We start from the raw sequence: 18,832 nt of genomic DNA on the forward strand, positions 1-18,832 counted from the left end.
CTAAGTGAAAAATATAATGTAAATTTAAAAACTGTCTGAAAATAATTGAATTGTATTAAATCTTTTATAGCTTTCAAGCCTTTTCATTGCAGAGTTAAGGGAATTTTTAGCTTTTAAATTATAATCATATTGCTAGGTACTAGGGAAACATGAAAGTAGATATGATCAAAAATGATCTTTGATCTCAAGGTACTTGCAATTCGGAAAGAGGAAAAGGGTATAAATCAAGGCAGAAATAAACGGGTTCTTAAGAAGCGTTCATGTATTTTGGTAGTGTTTGGAAATGACAATTTAATTTTGATTAGGTAAATTAGAGAATGCTTTATCAAGAAAGCGGCATTTGAGCGGATCTTTGACTCCTGAAAGGAATTTGATAGAAAGAGGATGAGAGTGTGGGCAAACTGTCATGATGGGAAGATAGGGTACATGGTGGAATGTTCTGAGAAGTGAGGCTGGTGATGTACTTTGGAATCAGTTTATTAAAGACCTGATGGCTTTTGAGAAGTGAAATAGCATAGGCCAAACTGTTTAAGCATGACAACCCTTATGGCCTCTGTAGAAATAAATGAGAGTTGAATGATTAGCAAAGGGGACTTTAATTTTATAAGTTTTTCTGCTTTATGCATTTTTAGAAACTTGAGAAATATCTGAAGAGTGCCTTACAATTTAATGTAAAAAACCCAAAATTTCTAATAAAGAATGAAGTAACAAATATCTACCCCCCCTTTTTTTTCCAAATTAGAGACAACAGTCTTTCAGATTAACTGAGTTCTTTCCTTGCCTCACTGATTTTCATCATCTTTTACTTTAGGGGTGTTAGAAATAAGGAAACCTTTTATGCTGCATTACGTATCTTTTTGCATATAGATTTTTGTTCTTTCAAGATTAGATTAAAAAAAAGCAGTTCACAATTCAGCAAAATGAATTGTAGCATTAACAATTGAGGTTAACAGGCATTAACCTCCTGATCCAAATTATTGATCTAATTCTCAGTCAGTGTTAAATACCGATGCTAAATTATACCAAAGCGAATATCTAATTTTCTACTTCTCTAAGTATAAAGAATGCTGTGAATATGTTTTTAACTTCTTATTTAATTATAGTTATTTTGATTATTAAAAAAAATTTGTTCCAGAGGTACAAGATAAAAGAAAAAACATCTTGGGATGTTGCAGTTTGAAAAATGAGGACAGTTATTTTAGGTCATCGAATAAAGGTCAAATCATTCTGTAGGTTTTGAGTGTCAAACCAATGCTTATATCATCTGGGTATGTTAATGGATATTATTACACTGGGAAACTGCTTTGGGTAGGGAGTTGAGGAATGAACTGTATACTAACTGATGCATTAATCTGTCCGCTAACACTCTTGATGAAGCAATCGAATAACAAAGAATGAAATTAGCAACATTGGATTAGCTGCAATGTTCTTGGATGGATGTTGAGAGAGTCTGAGGTTGTATCTGGGCTCTTTCCCTAATTTACTGTGTTAATTTCCTGTCTAAATAGAGTATGCAGTGCCTTGCCTTGATTCTAGTTAATGATGAATTTGTCGTGAGGGTCAGTTTCATCGGGTCAAGGTGTGCTTTGAAATATTTGATGGAAATACCTTAGTGAAATTATAATCACTCTTTCCAAAGTTGACAGTACTTTAAAAGAGAAATTAGCATTAATTTTGAGTAGATGGCTGGAGTTGGGAGAGGGGAGGAGAATAAACTTTTTTAAAAACTTTATGAAAGGTACAACCTGGTAAGGTTTTCCTAGCAGCAATGAATATGATCTTATTTTAACAGATTAAACAAATAATGTGTCTGCTTCTATATCTCATTAAAATACCATATAGAAATTTTTAAAAATTGCCTTGAAACATGAGAATATTGAGTACAAAGCAATTAAATAGTAATGTATTTTTTAAAGTGAGAATTAGAAATTCAGTGTTTTCCAGACATGTTTGAAAAAAAAAAAATAGACTTTATATTTAAAAATAGATAAGTTTCAACAAGATGATGGCATTTAGTATCAGCCCAGTTTAAAAACATGTTTATAAGAGTCATTAGCTGGATAAATATTTATTAAATGGTTCCTAAGAAGGCAGCGTGGTGTACTAAAGTGATGTGGAATGTGTTAATAAGTGGGTCTGACTTCAAAACGCCTCTGAACCTTAGTGTCCTTATCTATAAAATGGGATAAAAATTCCTACTTCACAGAATTGTGAAGATTGTGAGCAGTGCATTTAAAGTGCCGGATACCTGGTAGATACTAAATGAATGGTGTATGATAGCAGACATTTAATAGATGTTAACTATTATAATTGTTTCTGCTGCTACTGCTGCTGTTGCTGCTAAGCCCTGTGCCAGTAGTTGAAAATAAACATCTTTCTGTATCAAAGGGAAAGGGTTTTATTTCCTTTTTAATACACTGTTCTAATGAAAGGAGAGACATCTAGTTGATCATCTAAAATTATATCACAAAATGTTTTGATTTTCATAATATGATTGGGACTAGATGACATTGTGGTTAAGAGAAGAAATATATACATAGCCCATTTATATATACTCTAATTTGGAAAGAAAATGATCCTCCTCCCTTTTTCCCTCCCTCCCTCTCTCTCATCAAAAAAAATATGTAAATACTTTCATTGCACACCTATTTGACATAGCTACTGTGTTGTGTCCTGGAGATACAGCATTGAACAAGGCAGAATTGACTCCTGCTATCAAAGAGCCTTCATTCTACTGAGAAAGACAGACATAAAGAACTAAGGAAACTAATTTTGTCAAGTTAATTCAAACATTTAAAAAAGAAAGAAACCAAATACTGTTAAGCATAACATTTCTGAAAATGGGCAGGCATCTAGTACTTTTCTCATTCCAAGTTATAGCAGCTTAATGGGACTTTTAATAAAAAGTTCTTAGCACAGCAAACCTATCCTATTTTAGTGATCTTAAGAAAATAAAATCCATTTCGAGATTAGAATTGTGAAGTTGCTGTCGAACCAGCTTACTGAAGCTGTAATTAACTTTGTGTGACAGCGGCCTGTGAGGCGAGAGCTTGTATTTCGTGATGAGGGAGCAACTCCAACTTGGCCACTGACTTAATTGTGCCCTTGAGACCATCTTGAAACCCCACTAGTTTTCTCTCATTCTATTTTTGTATTTTATTCCCCTTCGCATATGCCAGAGATGACCTTCATTGTGGTGAACATCCCTGACAGAGGGAGGGTGGACCTGAAACCTGCTCATGCAGTGTCTGCCCAGCTTAGAAGGCTCTGAATGTCAGATAGCACAGATATGCTACTCAAGTGTTCCCAGGGCCCACCCATGTCTTGCTCTGGTAACTTTTTTTCAAATAACAAGTTTTATAAGAATTAAAAAATCAGCTTAACTATAGTATTTTTTTTTGGAAGACAGTTATAGAATTTTAAAACCTAAGATGTAAAGGTAAAGAAACCATAATTTATGTGACACCGGTTAGCTACATGACTTTAGCAAGACTCTTTGCCTCTATGGCTTTCCCTTTTCCTCATCTATAAAATAAGAGGACTTGCCTAGATCTCTTCCAAGTCCCTTCTTAACTCCCAAAGAAGTCTATACTTCTATAATTCCATGGACACTTTTCTTATATTTTCTTTTACATGTCTACATTTTGTTTATTGAAATATAAAATAGCTATTTTCTGCTCCAATTCACTTTTGCCAAAAAATCATGAAAAATATGTAAAGCTGTTTGATTTTTTAAATTTTCAAAATAAAAATTTGCAATTTTGGCTTTGCATTTCTATGCCTATTTTTAAAAAAATTCTTCCATCATAGGTATTTGATTCCCTCAATAAAACAATGTGATTTTCTTTTTTTTTCATATTTTTATTCAAAATTAGAATTCTTTTCTTTTGTTTAATTGAATAGTTTGTAAAAAAACCTTTATGCTAAACCTCTAGATTAGAACCTGAGGACCAGAGACCATGGGTAGGTTTCAAGTGGATGTGCTTTGTATACTTATGTCAGCAGATAGTTTTTGTCATTATGAAAGGAGACTGTGATCCCCATAATTTGAAGAATTATTCACTGCATCGGGTAGATCAGCGAAAGGTATTACTTTGAGAGATTCTTGATAGCCTTTATGATATAACCATGGGATCAGGGTGGATAGGAATAATCAGCTTATGTCTTCTCTGAGAATATTATAGCTCTATCATAGACATGGATGCAAATGCTAAAATGCCATTTAAAATAAAAATAAAGATTATTCATTGTCTTTTTTGTTGATCTGTTATTGGTATTTGTATGTCAAAGTTCTCATTTCTTTTTTTTTACTCCTGACCTCATGTCTTCTGTTAACTTTACATATATGGTGATGTTGTGTTATCTTTGCTATCTAAGAAATTTACTTTGTTGGGAGTACAGTTTAAAAACTCTTATAAATTAAAGTTGTTTATTGGAGAAGCTAAGGTATTTAAGTTTTAAGAAGAACTGTATTGAAATAAATGGAGTGTAATTAAATATTAGAAATACTAAAAATAATACAAAATATATGCTTTGAAGAGTTTAATTACATGTATAAAATATTACATATAATTTATTAAAAATATATGAAATATTGACATAAAAAATTGACTTTAATTCAAAATTTTTGAGGATTACTTATGCCTTGAGTTGCTTCACAAAAAAATATTTCAATATATTTGGAAAATGCAAGGCTGCCATGTTTTTGTAGTTACATTTGTAGTTCTATATAAATGGTAGCTTCTGGAGCTGTGCTGTATGGCGGCACTGGGTAAGTGTTATATATATATCTCCTTTTAGCCTATTAGAGGCTCTAATAAGCCCTACAGTAATATTTTAAATTTTGTTTATTTGATTAGACAACTTAAAAAATTATGGCTATTAAAATGGTGAAGCAAGTGTTCTGCAGAACAGCAGAAAATTATTCCAAATGGATTTAACAAGATATTTTATTCTTGAGGTACCAAATGTTATATACTTTGAAATATTCAGTTTGATTTAAATGATATTGACAAACACCCAGACAATTTCCCCAGAGTTACTATAGACTTTTGGTCAAGTAGTGGTAGGTAAAATTGATTGAGAACTTATTATGTACAAGTCATTACCCTAGTTATGTGATAGATGTGATTACTATATTTATTTTATATATGACAAAACTGATACATAAAGAAATCAGATGCCTTTCATAATTTGGCACCAGTGTTAGAATCAGAGGTGAACCTGGGTGGTTTCACTATTGCACATAGAGTATAATCTATTTGTTTTGTCCCCCAAATCTTTGATTGTCATTATGGCAACAGAATGCTAATTTTAGAAGGGGTCATGGATGCAGGGTGGGCAAAGGGTATGTCCTGAAATCATATGGTCCTCCTTTTCTCCATTTGTTTCATTCACAGGATCTTTCAATTTTCAAATATTTAGGTAGGAGGCATTTATGGTCATTATCTTTACCTTTCTAATCTTCTTGCTTTTCTCTTTTTCACTGTGTATCTTAAAATGTTAACTTTAGACAGATTCATCTTTCTTTATAACCTGACTTACTTTAAGCCCAAATGAATTCCTTTGAGGAACCAAATCTGTCCTAATCTAGATGATTGGTTTAGATAATGAATCTAGGAGAGTTAGGAAGTGATTGAATACAAAAAGGGAATAGAGCATTGTATTCAAGCTCTGGATACTTCCAATATCTTCTAAGATATGGAGAAAGTACTTTACTTACTTAAAAACTGGCTCATTTTTGCAATTTATAGAGAGAAAGTACTGTACACATGAAGCCAGATGCTTATCGCTTTCTCTCATACATGACTTTAAATCAATATAGAAAACTATTATTGCTAAAATGAAGGATTAAACAGGTATTTTTTTTGTTATAATATACACATGATAAAGTGCATGAATCTTAGATGTACAGTGAGTGAATGTTCACATATACACATGCCTGTGCAACTACCATTTTATGAAGACATGCAGCTTCATCAGATATTGGGTATGTAACCAATACCCAAGAAGGCTCCCTCATGCCCCTGCCCAGGCAATGCCATCTCTTACCCAGAAGTAACCATTGTTCCAATATATATCACCATAGATTAGTTTGATCTGTTCTTGATCTTCGTATATGTTGAAATCATACAGTATGAACACTTCAGTGTCTGACTTTTGCTAATCATTATGTATGCTAGATTCACCCATGTAACCAATATAATATTGTATACCAACTATTCTTGAATAAAAATACAAAAAAATCTGGAATATCTTTGCTTCTTCTATTGCAGCTGTAAGTCAACATTTTTGGTTTGTTTGTGTATAATATATTAAAATTGCCTTGTAAATGGCCTCTCTACCTTCATTTTTTTTTGAGTTTTGCAATTCATTTATTGAAAACTTATACATAGTTTGGCTGTAGAATTCTAAAATCATAATTTTTTCCAAAAAAGTTTTTATCCCATATCACAGAATAATGATTATAGCAAAGGAATATATAAATCACTCAATTTGCTTCTCATTGTGTTAAACAGAGAATTATTGGCTCATTTGGTAAACATTACCTCATATGCTTCATCAGCAGCATCATCATCATCATCGTCATCATCATCTTCAATAGCTTCTTCAGTAAAGTATAACACTGATCTTGAGATTATATGTCGTAAAAAGTGACCAGTTTCAAAGTCTACAGTAAGGATAGCTTGAGCATCATCATCCAGATCTCCACTCTCAGGAACTACAGGAGGGGCAAAAAATTAAAGAGTCATTGAAAACTGATTTGGTCACAGTACGAACTGTCCCACGTCCCTTGTGTTTCTGCTTCTTTTTAATAGTTTTCAAAGTGACATTCTTCTCCTTTTTCCAATCTATCTGGAACCCTGTGCAAATGATAATTTCTGGTCCATCAAAAGAAAAAGGACCAGAATTATCTGGTTCTGACCTTATCCTAGAGGTCTTTGTCAACACTTCATTTGTGAAATATTCATTGGATTCAAAGTGAAATTCTAAGACAAAATTCATAGGCTGACCAGCATCTGTGAACTTCACTTTAATATCTTTCAAGTGCTTCATAATAAATTCATTATGTTCCTGAACCATATCACTGAGCAAGTCAGCATTCTTAAAAAGTCAACCAAAATTCAGGCATTCCCTTGGGGTCTTCTTTTTCTTCATCCTTTTTCTCATCTTCAATCTTGGCCTTTTCTTTCAGCTCCAAAATTTCATCTTCCTCATCTGGTTTCCATTCACATTATTCTTCTGTGGGTTCATAAATTGCATTAATGATCTCAAATCGCTTATCAAATAATGGCTGATAGAGAACAGCATACTTTCTTTCAAGATCATGAACTTCCTCATAGAACTTTGCTTCTATCTGTGCACATTTAACTTGAAGGTTTTTGAGAGCATTCACTCATTTTTTAACTATCCTAGGCAAGCTTTCAATGTATCCTGTTGGTGTTTCTACCAGACCATCAAATCTTTCTTGGAGAGCTGCTAGAATTTGAGGATTTTGTATCATCTGAACAGTCAGCTGACGTGCTTTGATTTTTGTTTCTCCACCAGTTTCTTCTTCTTTTACTTCTTCAATATCATCCAAATCTTAAGTTCAGACTGTTCTTTGTTGTCAGTGTCTGCCATGTTGTAAGAACGCCAAATATCGGTGGGTAGCACGGGGAGCCAGGCAGCTGGAGCTGCGCAGGCATTGACTCAAGGCAGTGACATGAAGAGCAGGAGGTGACACAAGCAAGCAGACAGCACTAAAAAAACTCTCCAGCTTCATTTTGAGTTGCTTTATTCATTCTCCTATTACAGTGTTCTTTCTAAAAACTAGATCTCATCACTTGAAGTCATTCTCTCCTTAAAATTCTTCAACTGTTTCCCATTGATTTTGGGGTAAAATGGATTCTTTAGCATGTTACCTAAAACTTGGTTATAATCTAGGCCTGGCCAATATTTCTAGCTTCATATCTTGCCACCTCTCTCAGGTATATGTACAGTTTTCCATATACCATGAATTATTTCCATTTTCCTGAACCCACTAAAGTATTTCATACTTTTGCATATGGTGTTTCTCTTTGTGTTCTTCTTGCTTAAAGGAGTTGGATGAAGTTTCTCTTCTAGGAAGCCATTTCTGGTCTACCATCTCCATCTAGTTTAAATGCCCCTTCTCCATGCTCCATATATTCAGAACTCCATGCATTCTGCTTGCAGAATACTGTAATTGTTGGTTCATTTATTCATTTTCTCTACTAGACTGTGATTTTCTTAGAGGTAAGGCTGTTGTCATTCATACTTAATAGATGGTCAGTAAATACGTAGATTAGCTGGAATTTTAGCCACTTATTGTATAGGATTTTTCACCCAGCCCCCCAACCTCCCTCCCATCTGGCAATTACTAGTTTGTTCTCTGTTCTCTGTATGAGTCTGTTTCTGTTTTGTTTTTTCATTTATTTTGTTCTTTAGATTACATATGTAAGTGAAATCATATGGTATTTGTCTTTTTCTGTCTTATTTCACTTAGCATAATATACAAATAATATTTTAAAGGACACATTGATATGACTTAGCAATAGACTAGGCCATAACTTTATTTCTTTTTAACTCTTCTTAGTTCAATAAGAAGCTAGGAGTATTAGCTTACCCAATTTTACTTAAAGAATATCATAAAGGTAAGTGACGTAAGTCAGACAGAGAAAGACGAATATCATATGATTTCACTTATATGTGGAATCTAAAAACAAAATAAACAAACAAATAAAATAGAAACAAATCTATAGATATAGAGAACATATTGATGGTTGCCAGATGGGAGGGGGTTGGGGGAATGGGTGAAAAGACGAAGGAATTAAGAAGTACAAATTGGTAGTTACAAAATAGTCATGGGGATGTAAAATATAGCCTAGAAATATACTCAATAATATTGTAATAACTATGTATGGTGTCATGTGGGTAATAGATTCATGAGGGTGATCACTTTGTAAGTTATATAAATGTCTCAGCACTATGTTGTACACCTGAAACTAATATAATATTGCATGTCAACTGTAATTGAAAAAAAATTATCTTAAAAAGAATATCAAATTGCAGTCTTTTGTCTCCTTTATCTTATGTGAGGTCGATGCCACTTAAAAATCCTCATTATCATTTTCTATCCACCCAAATCTATTTGTAACTATCATAGAGAACATCATGGACTCACAATCTTCCTTTCCCTGCCGTTGGCTGCTAACATTCATGCACATGAGTCATATAATTCCTCCCTGTCAGCACTTCACATCAACCATGCACCATTTAAGACTTAATCATCGAGTGTCATGAATTCACCTAGAATCAGAAGCTCATAGAATTATGAAACCAGTAAGGACTATATAGTTCATATTTATTTTGGAGATGAAACTCTGAGGCCAGAAATATTAAGTGACTTATCTATTTCACAGCTAGTTCCAAGTCTTCTGAATTTTATTCTAGTATGCTTTTTATTATATCATAACATATTTTTTAACCCTAATTTTTTGTGTTCCAAAACATTCTTAACCTTTCTTAGATCGAAGTAACTTTACTCCTTATATTCTTATACTCACTGAACAAACTTCTCCTTTTTATCAGGATTCCTATATTCAAGATATACTTTACTGCATTAAATACTTTCTCACTATATATGACTGCTTGTTTGGTGTGTAGGACAGTTATCACTATTTTAATACTCTTCTTTCTAATATATTAAACTTTCTCATCTTCTTAATCTTTTGATGTGATCACTGTGGCTATTCCTTCCTCTTCTTAATTTTTGTGTTTCTGTTCCTGGTGTGCTCATTAAAGAAGTAAAGGAATCATGGGATTATTTCATGCTATTAGTCCTTAGCGTTGTCATACATGTCCTTATCTCTACTTTGAGCTAATGTTTCCATTTTTTTCCTTCTTTTTATTGTAGTATACATGTAGAAAAATATGCTTCTACTTTTGTCTTTTGAAAAATGAAGACCTTCAGAAACAATGAGACTTGTCCTCCTTTTTCTTGATCTTAACATGTCACTTTGTCCATTTTCCCAAAGTGTATTTCGTAAAAAAAAACTAGTCCTATCAAATACTTTGTGGAAAACAGAATTTCACTTTGAACATATTTTGAAAATATTCATTTTATATTCCTTTCTTGAATTTAACAAGCTCAATAGCAGTCAATAACAAATCTAATACTAAAGACAGTTTTATAATTTCATTTAATCTAGTGTTTTTCAAATTTATTTGCCCATGGAATCATTTTTGTTCTAACATTCATTAAATCCTTTAGTACTAGTGTAACAGAAAATGAGTGTGTATAGATGATGCTTTTAGAGCTCTGTACTTGTAAAAATGGTAGGTACTTCAGGAAAAGGGAAGTCAATTAGATGAAGCTTGAATGGGAAGACCAGTGAATCCAGTTTTTAGTTTTCGAGATGAAGATATATGTGGAAATTTACAGAATTTAGGTTTAGTGAGATGCTGTTTTGTTATCTAATTCTACATAACAAACCACCCTAAAATTCATGGCTTAAAAAAATAATTATTTGCTCATGATCCTGCACTCTGGGCTGGGTTCATCTGTATGGCTCTTTGGCTATTCTTAAGAATTGCCATCTGGAGTTGCTGGGGGCTGGGCTCAGATAAGATGCTGGGTGGGTGGGAATTTTTTCTCTTTCCATGTAGTGTTAGGTCCTCTCCCCTTTCAGGTGATCTCTGCTAATGGTGTCTCCTGAAGAGTACAGACTTTTTATATGGCAGATCATTGTTCCCAACAATGCAAAAATGGAAGCTTCCAGGATTTCTGAAAGCGTTGGCTTAGAATTCTCACAGCATAATTTATGCTGCATTTTATTGCTTTAAGCAAGTCACAAGCCTAGTTCAGATTCAAGGTGGGGGGACTACAGAAGGATGTGAATACAGAGTATCATGGTAGATTAGGGGCACTATGCAGCATGCTGCCACATATACTATATAGCAAATGGAATAGCAAGTAGATCAGCTCAAGAAAGAGATTTTAAAATTTCTTATTGAGTTATATATTTTACACACTAGAAGAATGAAGCAAGGACTGTATTTTGTTTACTATTATATTCCTGGCCTTAAGCACAGTGTGAGGTACTTCAGAGGAATTCAATAAACTTTTGTCTAATAAATGAATATATATAAAGAGAAGAGTGAGGGGTTAAGTACTGAATCTACAGAAATGATTCACAGAGTGGGAACAGTCAGAGAACCAGCCAAAGGGAGAATTTCAAAGGAGAGAACTGTAAATGACAGTCAGTGTAGCAGAGACGTCAAAGAGCATTAATGTAGAGAAAAGCCTATAGGCTTTTATTAGCATTCCTTGAAGCTGCAAATATCATTCTTTATTCTGTCGTCCTTTGTTGGTAGGTTGAAATGTTTTTAGAGGTTTCTCAAGTTTTTAAAGTCTAAGTTAGCTAAATTTTACTTTTAGGCACCTAAAAAAAGTGTAATGGCCCCAGTGAATCTGTTTTATGGTAACTCGACTGAAAGAGGAATAATGCATGACAAGTAGCTAAAACATTTTTGTAAGGTGTTATAATTTTGTAAAATCTTTAATAATATGTAGGGAAAATAAAAACTAGTAAGATCAGACAAGACGATAGAGTCTAGAGTTACAATCAGAAGTAGAGATCATTCAATTTTTTTATTGTGGTAAAATATACTTAAGATAAAATTTACCATTTTAACTTTGTACAATTCAGTGGCATTAAGTGCTATTCATATTTTTGTGCACCCATCACCACTATCCATCCTCAGAACTTTTCCATCATCAACTTTTTCATCAACTCTTTAATCATTCTGTTAGGTATGTACCATTACCAATCCTATTCTGAAATTCTGTATTCATTTAACATTAACCTCCTAATTTTCTCTCCCTCCAGTTGCTGGCAATCACCATTCTTCCTTCTGACTCTATAAATTTGACTACTCTAGGTTTGTTACATAAACAGAATTATACAGTATTTTTCCTTTTGTGCTTGGCTTATTTGACAACGTAATGATTTCAAGGTTCACCCATGTTGAAGCATGTATCAGAATTCCATCCCTTTATAATGCTAAGTAATATTCCATTATATGTCTATACCGTGGTTTGTGTGTGTGTGTAATATTCCATTATATGTCTATACCATGGTATATGTCTATACCATGGTTTGAATTGTTTTCACCTTTTGGTAATTGTGAATTTTTTTCTGCGTAAGAATAGTAATTTTCCACTTTTCCCTCCTTGAAGTCTATTTGAATTCTCTATATTCACTTTTCTAATTTTGGTCATTCAGGAAATTTTCTGGAAAGGTACTCCAGAGAGAATAGTGAAAGACATTTGCAGCTGTAGGTAGAAAGCACGGCCATACTTTTCTCATGGTTGTAGAAGAGCTTGAAAAAAGACTTGAAAGAAGAGGATGTTATTCTCCAGGGTTTTTATAAAAGGAAAGAGTAAGATTTTTGCCATTGTATGACCTTGGACAATGTATTCAATCTTCCGAGCCTCAACTATAAAATAGAGAAATAATATCCATCTCATAGATTTGTTGCAGGGGTTGAAATGAGGTACTTGGCTCCTAAGAGGTTAATAAATAAAATAAAATTTATGTATGCGTGTCATTATTCTTGTATCACAAATATAGGCCTAATGCTTGTGATGAAATAACTTGATAGAGGTTTGTTGCATAATTTCAGACTGCTGAGAAGAGTGTAGCTAGAAATGGGCCGTCATCTTCTAGAGTTGCTGATTTTGAGGTCCAAAAAAAGGCCAGTTAAGGAGTCACATGCTATGTATGTTAAGATGCTGTAGGAAGAGATGATAAGCAGCAGGTTCACATATGGACCCCATGGAGAAGCATAAGGGCAGAGAGCCTAATTGCAGGCATTGAGCTGCTTATCACCTGGGCAACTCAATTTTACTAGATCCAGTGTAATTATCAGCAGGGATTTGTTTATTCACATATGGTTAATGATTCTTCTAAGCAACACTGGGTAGGTCAGTTAAAAACTAATAATATCTACCATTTATTTATTGAGTGTTTACTATGTTCTAGACCCCATGTTAAGTGCATTACCTATGTCGTTTTATAATCCTCACAATCATTCTGTTAGGTATGTACCATTACCAATCCTATTTTAAGATGAAGAAATTGAGATTTAGAGAGATCAAGTAATTTGTCTAAAATTACACAGCTAGGAAAAGGTAAAGTTAATATTTGAGCTCAAGCACTTTAACCGTGCTTTAACTACTACACAAAAATTAAATTTCCCTTTTCGTTTTATATCCTGATTATTATCCAAGGTTATTTGACTTAATTTCAATTACATTTACACAGAATGTTTCAAGTTTTTCAATTACTAAATTTTAAAAGATAGGTAGGTTAAAATGTGAAGAGGATTTGTATTTAATGTTAACTTTCTCTTTGATTAGGAAAACTAAAGAACTTCCTACATTTCTACAAAGAGAGGAACTATACATGAAAATGATTCAAGGTCAAAGATGTTGCAGTTAAGCCTGGAGAGGATGTTATGAGGTTACCAAGTATTGTGTTTTTCAAGTAATAGTGTTACTATTAAGAAGTTTCCTTCTGTGGAAATTGCACCAGAGGAAAGGCATATCCTTTTATTTTACTCATCCAGTAAATATTTATTAAACATCTACTAGAGATTATAGACTATAAAGGTTTGCAATATTAAGAAAGGCACAGTTCCTGCCATCAAGGAGGTGAAGGTCTAATGGTGAGAATGGACAATCAAATACTATAATATCAAATACAAGGTCCTGAGGGCAGAGGAGTTAGCCCTAGATAGGAAGGTGGAGAAAGGAAAGAGAGAGAAAGAATTCGGTTGAAGCTATGTTGCCCAAGATTCAAAGGGAAATGATTAAAAATAGAATAAATAAAATTAAAAAACAATGACAGACTTGGAAAAAGATTTATAGCATATGCGATACTCCAGGGTTGATATTTTTTGTATATAAACCACTTTTATGAACAATATTAAAATCAAATCCCTTTGACTGGGATTTGAGAGAGGAAGTTTACAAAGCACATTGTCAGTGTCCTTGTAGAAGAATAAAGCGTACAAGCAATTCCCAAAAGAATTACAAATCACCTCAATAGTAATAGAAGTGACAAATTAGTATAAAATTAAGATATATTTTTTCAAATATCAGTTTGTTAAAGCTTAAAAGATTCATAATAACCATTATTGATGAGGGAAGGATAAGGGAAAGGGGCATTATCGCTGACTTAAAATACAGATTAAATAGTTTCATTCCTTTTAGAAGATACTTTGGCAGCAAGTATTGGGAGCGTTAACTTCTTCTGTCAGAGAATTACTTCCAGTAATTCATTAAAAGGAAACAAATAATTAGAAGTCTGAGGAAAATTGTGTGTAGGGGTTATATCACAGCACAGTTTACAATAGCAAAGTATCAGAAATCATGTTTGTTAATTAATTAGATTGTCCTTGTGATAGATTGATGTCCTGCTATTAGCATTAGGTTATAGAAGACTTTTAGAGAAAATATCAGAAAATGTGCATGATGAATTCCTAAGTGGAAAAAAATTACAAAGAAATATGTATGATTCTGTGTATGTATTTAAGTATTGAAGTGACATACATCAAAATGTTTGCTGTGGTTCTTTTCAATGTGTTAAAACTGCAGGTAAGTTTATTTTTCTCTGTACTTCTTTTGTTTTCCATGTTTTCTGTAAACAAGTATATTTTATTAATTAGGAAAAATATGATTTTAAAATAATTTCTTGGATTTATAAATTGGTATGATCATATGTCAGTTTAGCAAGTATCAGTTTGTGTCTTGTAGATATGTAGACATAAGCCATGTCTACATGATAAAAATGAAGCAATGTTCATCTTTCTCCCAATGTACTTTTTATAAAAATGACAGTTGAATTATATTTTATTCAATGATCAGAATAGAAGGAAATAAATTTAAATTATAGTAAGAAAATTACTTATAAACAAAGTTAAAAAAATTTTTCTTTTCAAAGTAAATGCTAAATAGTGTTACCAAGGAAAAGTTCTCCATTCTCTATCCTGTCTAAAAATAGGATAGAAAAATGATGTTTTAGAAGGCTTAGATGTTAATCTTAACTGAGGCAAAATCATTTGACTTAATGACCTCTTGCTATTGCTTATAATTTTGTAGTTTTATTCTCTTTTTTTTTGTATCTAGAATAATGAAAAGTATATCCTAGAATAATAATCATAAAGTCATTGACCCAAATAGAGTCTTCAAATACTTCTCTGGTGAGAGTCTGAAATGCATTAGTACTCACTGAGGTTTGATAGTTAAGACCACAACTATTACATTATTTCACTTACTATTTTTCTAGATTTATTAGTTAAAACTTTTATAATCAAAGCTACATTTCAAAAAATTGTGTTTTCGAACTATTTCTTTGATGTTATGGAGAATAACTTTTTATTGGGTAGGAACAGATTAAAGTATCTCTTTTGGCACTGTTATGTTCTTTTTTTAGTCTTCCACTCACAATTGAAGAAAAACTTATTTTCATAATGCTGTTAATGTAATTTAGTGGTTGGCTTCATTAATTAGGAAAGAATAAAGAGAAAGTTATGAAAATAAGTAAAATGCTGTCTTACCAGAGATGATTGATTTTCCAGTAATTAAGAAATCATAGTTTTTCTGTTCTAGTTCTTTAAAAAATGTCATTGGGATTTTGATGGGGATTGCATTAAATCTATAGAATGCTTTAGGTAATAAGAATAAACTATGTTTATTCTTCCAGTCCAAAAATACAGAATATCTTTCCATTTCTTTGTGTCTTCTTCAACTTCTTTTAATAATGTGTTATAGTTTTCAGTGTATAGGTTCTTTGCATGCTTCGTTAGGGTTATTCTTAGGTATTTTATTCATTTTGTTGTAATTGCAAAAGGAATTTTTTTTTCATTTTCTGAAAATTTGTTATTAAAGTATAGGAATACCATAGATTTTTGAACATTGATTGTGTATCCTGAAAATTTACTGTATTTGTTTATTATTTCTAATAGTTTTTCAGTAGAGTCTTTAGGATTTTCTATATAGTCATGTCCTCTGGAAAAAAAAAACAATTTGACTTCTTCATTCCTATTTGGATGCTTTTTATTTTTTTATCTTGCTTGATACTCCAGCTAGGACTGGCAATACTATATTGAATAATAGAGGTGATAGTGACAGCCTTGTCTTGTTCCTCTTGATCACCATTAAGTATGATGTTAGCTGAGAGTTTGTCATATTCAGCCTTTATTGTGTTGAGGTACTTTCTTTCTATACCATTAAGTGTTTCAATCATAAATGGATGCCATATCTTGTGAAATGCATTTTCAGCATCTATTGATATCATCATATGGTTTTTCTTTATTTTGTTTATGTTGTATATCACATTAATTGATTTGCATATGTTGAGACATTCCTTTCCCCCCAGGGTGAAGCCCACTTGATCATGGTGTATAATTTTTTTAATGTGTTGTATTTGATTTGCTAGTATTTTATTTAGGATTTTTGAATTTGTATTCATGAGAGATATTGATCTATAGTTTTCTTTTTCTGTGTTATCTTTACGAGGTTTTGGTATCAGGGTAATGTTGGCCTCATGAAATAAGAAAGTATTGCTTCTTTAATTTTTTGGAAAAATTTGAGAAGGATAAGTATTAAATCTTCTTTGAATGTTTGCTAGAAGTCACTAACTAATGAAGCCATCTGGTCCTGGACTTTTACTTTTTGGGAGGCGAAATGATAGTTTTTTACAAAGCAGGATCTTTCCAGATGTTATAGTATATTTTCTATTAATACTTTTGGGCAGCAACATTTTCTGCTAGTTAAATCAACACTTTAGTGGGCCAGTCAACTATGCAATAAGTATAGGTGCCCTTGGTAAAATCATGAAGTAAAACAAATATATCTTTGGACCTTTCACTTTTTCTTTTGGTGCATTTCCATTGAGATTCTTTTTGGAATGATCTGCCCTGAGCACCCCGTGCTCCCAGACTACTTAAAACTTTCTTGTTCTCCAAAAAAGTAGTAGATTCATGGCATATCCTAATCTTCAAAGTGAATTTAAAAGGTCTATCTAAGTAACATAATTTCTTAATCCATTAAAATGTGGAATGACAGCTGAAGCTGAGAATTTTAGGCACTGTTTGCATTTTTCTTGTGTCTTAAATCACGATGTGTGAGCTTGCTCAATCTGTCTGCTCTGTCCCCAGGACTATTCATATAGGGCCTAGCTTATTTGGTCCTTTTATACTATGGCAAGAGCCATTTGTATACTAAAAGATCTGAGGTCAACACCATAGGATCAATTTTCTTAAACTGGAATTTGAAAGAGGTGATGACTACCTACATATATGTATGTGTATGTATATATATATAAATTTTATTTATATATTAATGTAGACTATATATATGTGTGTATAGAGAGACTATATAAAATACTTTTTAAATTGTGCTTTATTTTCTGCAGTCAGATATGATGCAGTGAGATACAAGTATAAACTTTAATTGTACATTGAGAAAATAAAAAACATATTTAGACAGATTTAACCCAGTAGTTTATTCCCTTTAACAAAGAGGAAGTTTTGAATTTAATTTAAAAAATTGGAGTCTATGTTCCTATAGATACGTAATTAATATAGTCACTGTTTGAAAAATAAATGTTATCGAGCACTTATATGCACCCAAGTCTATGATTTTAAAGAATAATGAAATATATGTTTCTTGCCTTCAGTAGGTTTATAATCTCATTGAAGAGATAACCTTTTACTCTTTTGTTTAGCAAACATTTGTCGAATGTGTATATATGCAAATTAAAAATCCTTTCTCTTGAGGAGTTTACAGGCTAAGGAGGAGATAAAATTTGTACATGAATATAATGAAACAAGTTTGTAAATGATAACCTAGTATAATAGTAGTTCAAATAAATGTTATATGTTTGGAGGCCACACGTATAAAACAGAAATATCAGTGTGAATTTGTATAGGCTAAATGCCAAATAAGTGAGGTTAATAACAGAACTTGGAGGAAGATGTAGTCACCTAGGTACAGGGCAGTTGAGGAAAATTTCACTTTTCAGATAAGACTTAAATTCTCCTTAAAAAAAAAAAATGAAGTGGACCCTCTTGAGAGGACACTTCTGAAGAGAGACTAGTAAACATGTGATTTTAGACACTGGAATGTGATCCTTTGCCTTTTTATAAATTAGCATTTTTCAGAGACTATAAAAATTTTTATGTAGGTATGTAGAAATATAAATTATATAATTATTCAAAGAAAAAATATAAGGATAACTAGTGTGGTACATTTTCCTGTGGGCTGGAATTTTGAACACTGTACACATTTGACTCATTTTATTGTGAGAAAAATATCCCTTGTCTGTGTGATTGAATTTTGTTAAGTAAGTTGCACCCCAGGTATTGAATGTAAGGTAGTGAGAGTTTATGAAAATTAAACCTTAAAGCCAATACTTAATACATAAATATATGAAACATTGCTTTAAGGCACCAAATGACTCCCAAACTTAAAAAAGTTTATTAAAACTGATTTGAGTATTAACATTGCTGAAGAAAAACTATTCAAGCAGGGAGAATAGTCAGCAGCCAGAAGAGCAGGGATAAAGGAAGTTCACTGGAGAGATACTGATAGTGTCCATCGAGTCCAGTGTAGGGAATTTAGTGCTCCACCTAACACCTCTAATGACCTAGCTGGGTATAGATGGGATATCTTTAAACAATCAAATATTTGAATGTTATAACTAACCCATCTAGGTTTGATGCCTAGCTTATTAAGAGAGAGAATTAAAAGAACGTCTAATTA

General features: G+C 32.4%; 1 protein-coding gene and 1 pseudogene across 14 annotated transcripts in view; one reads left to right on the forward strand and one right to left on the reverse strand.

Moving 5' to 3' along the window:
* SLC4A10 (solute carrier family 4 member 10) overlaps window positions 1-18,832 on the forward strand; it is a 242,430-nt gene that overhangs the window by 36,521 nt on the left and 187,077 nt on the right. The window lies entirely within an intron of this gene.
* LOC120597096 (nucleosome assembly protein 1-like 1) lies at window positions 6,531-7,638 on the reverse strand (annotated as a pseudogene).

The sequence above is a fragment of the Pteropus medius genome, unplaced genomic scaffold (genome assembly GCF_902729225.1).
Source record: "Pteropus medius unplaced genomic scaffold, Ma_sr-lr_union100, whole genome shotgun sequence".
Lineage (NCBI taxonomy): Eukaryota > Metazoa > Chordata > Mammalia > Chiroptera > Pteropodidae > Pteropus > Pteropus medius.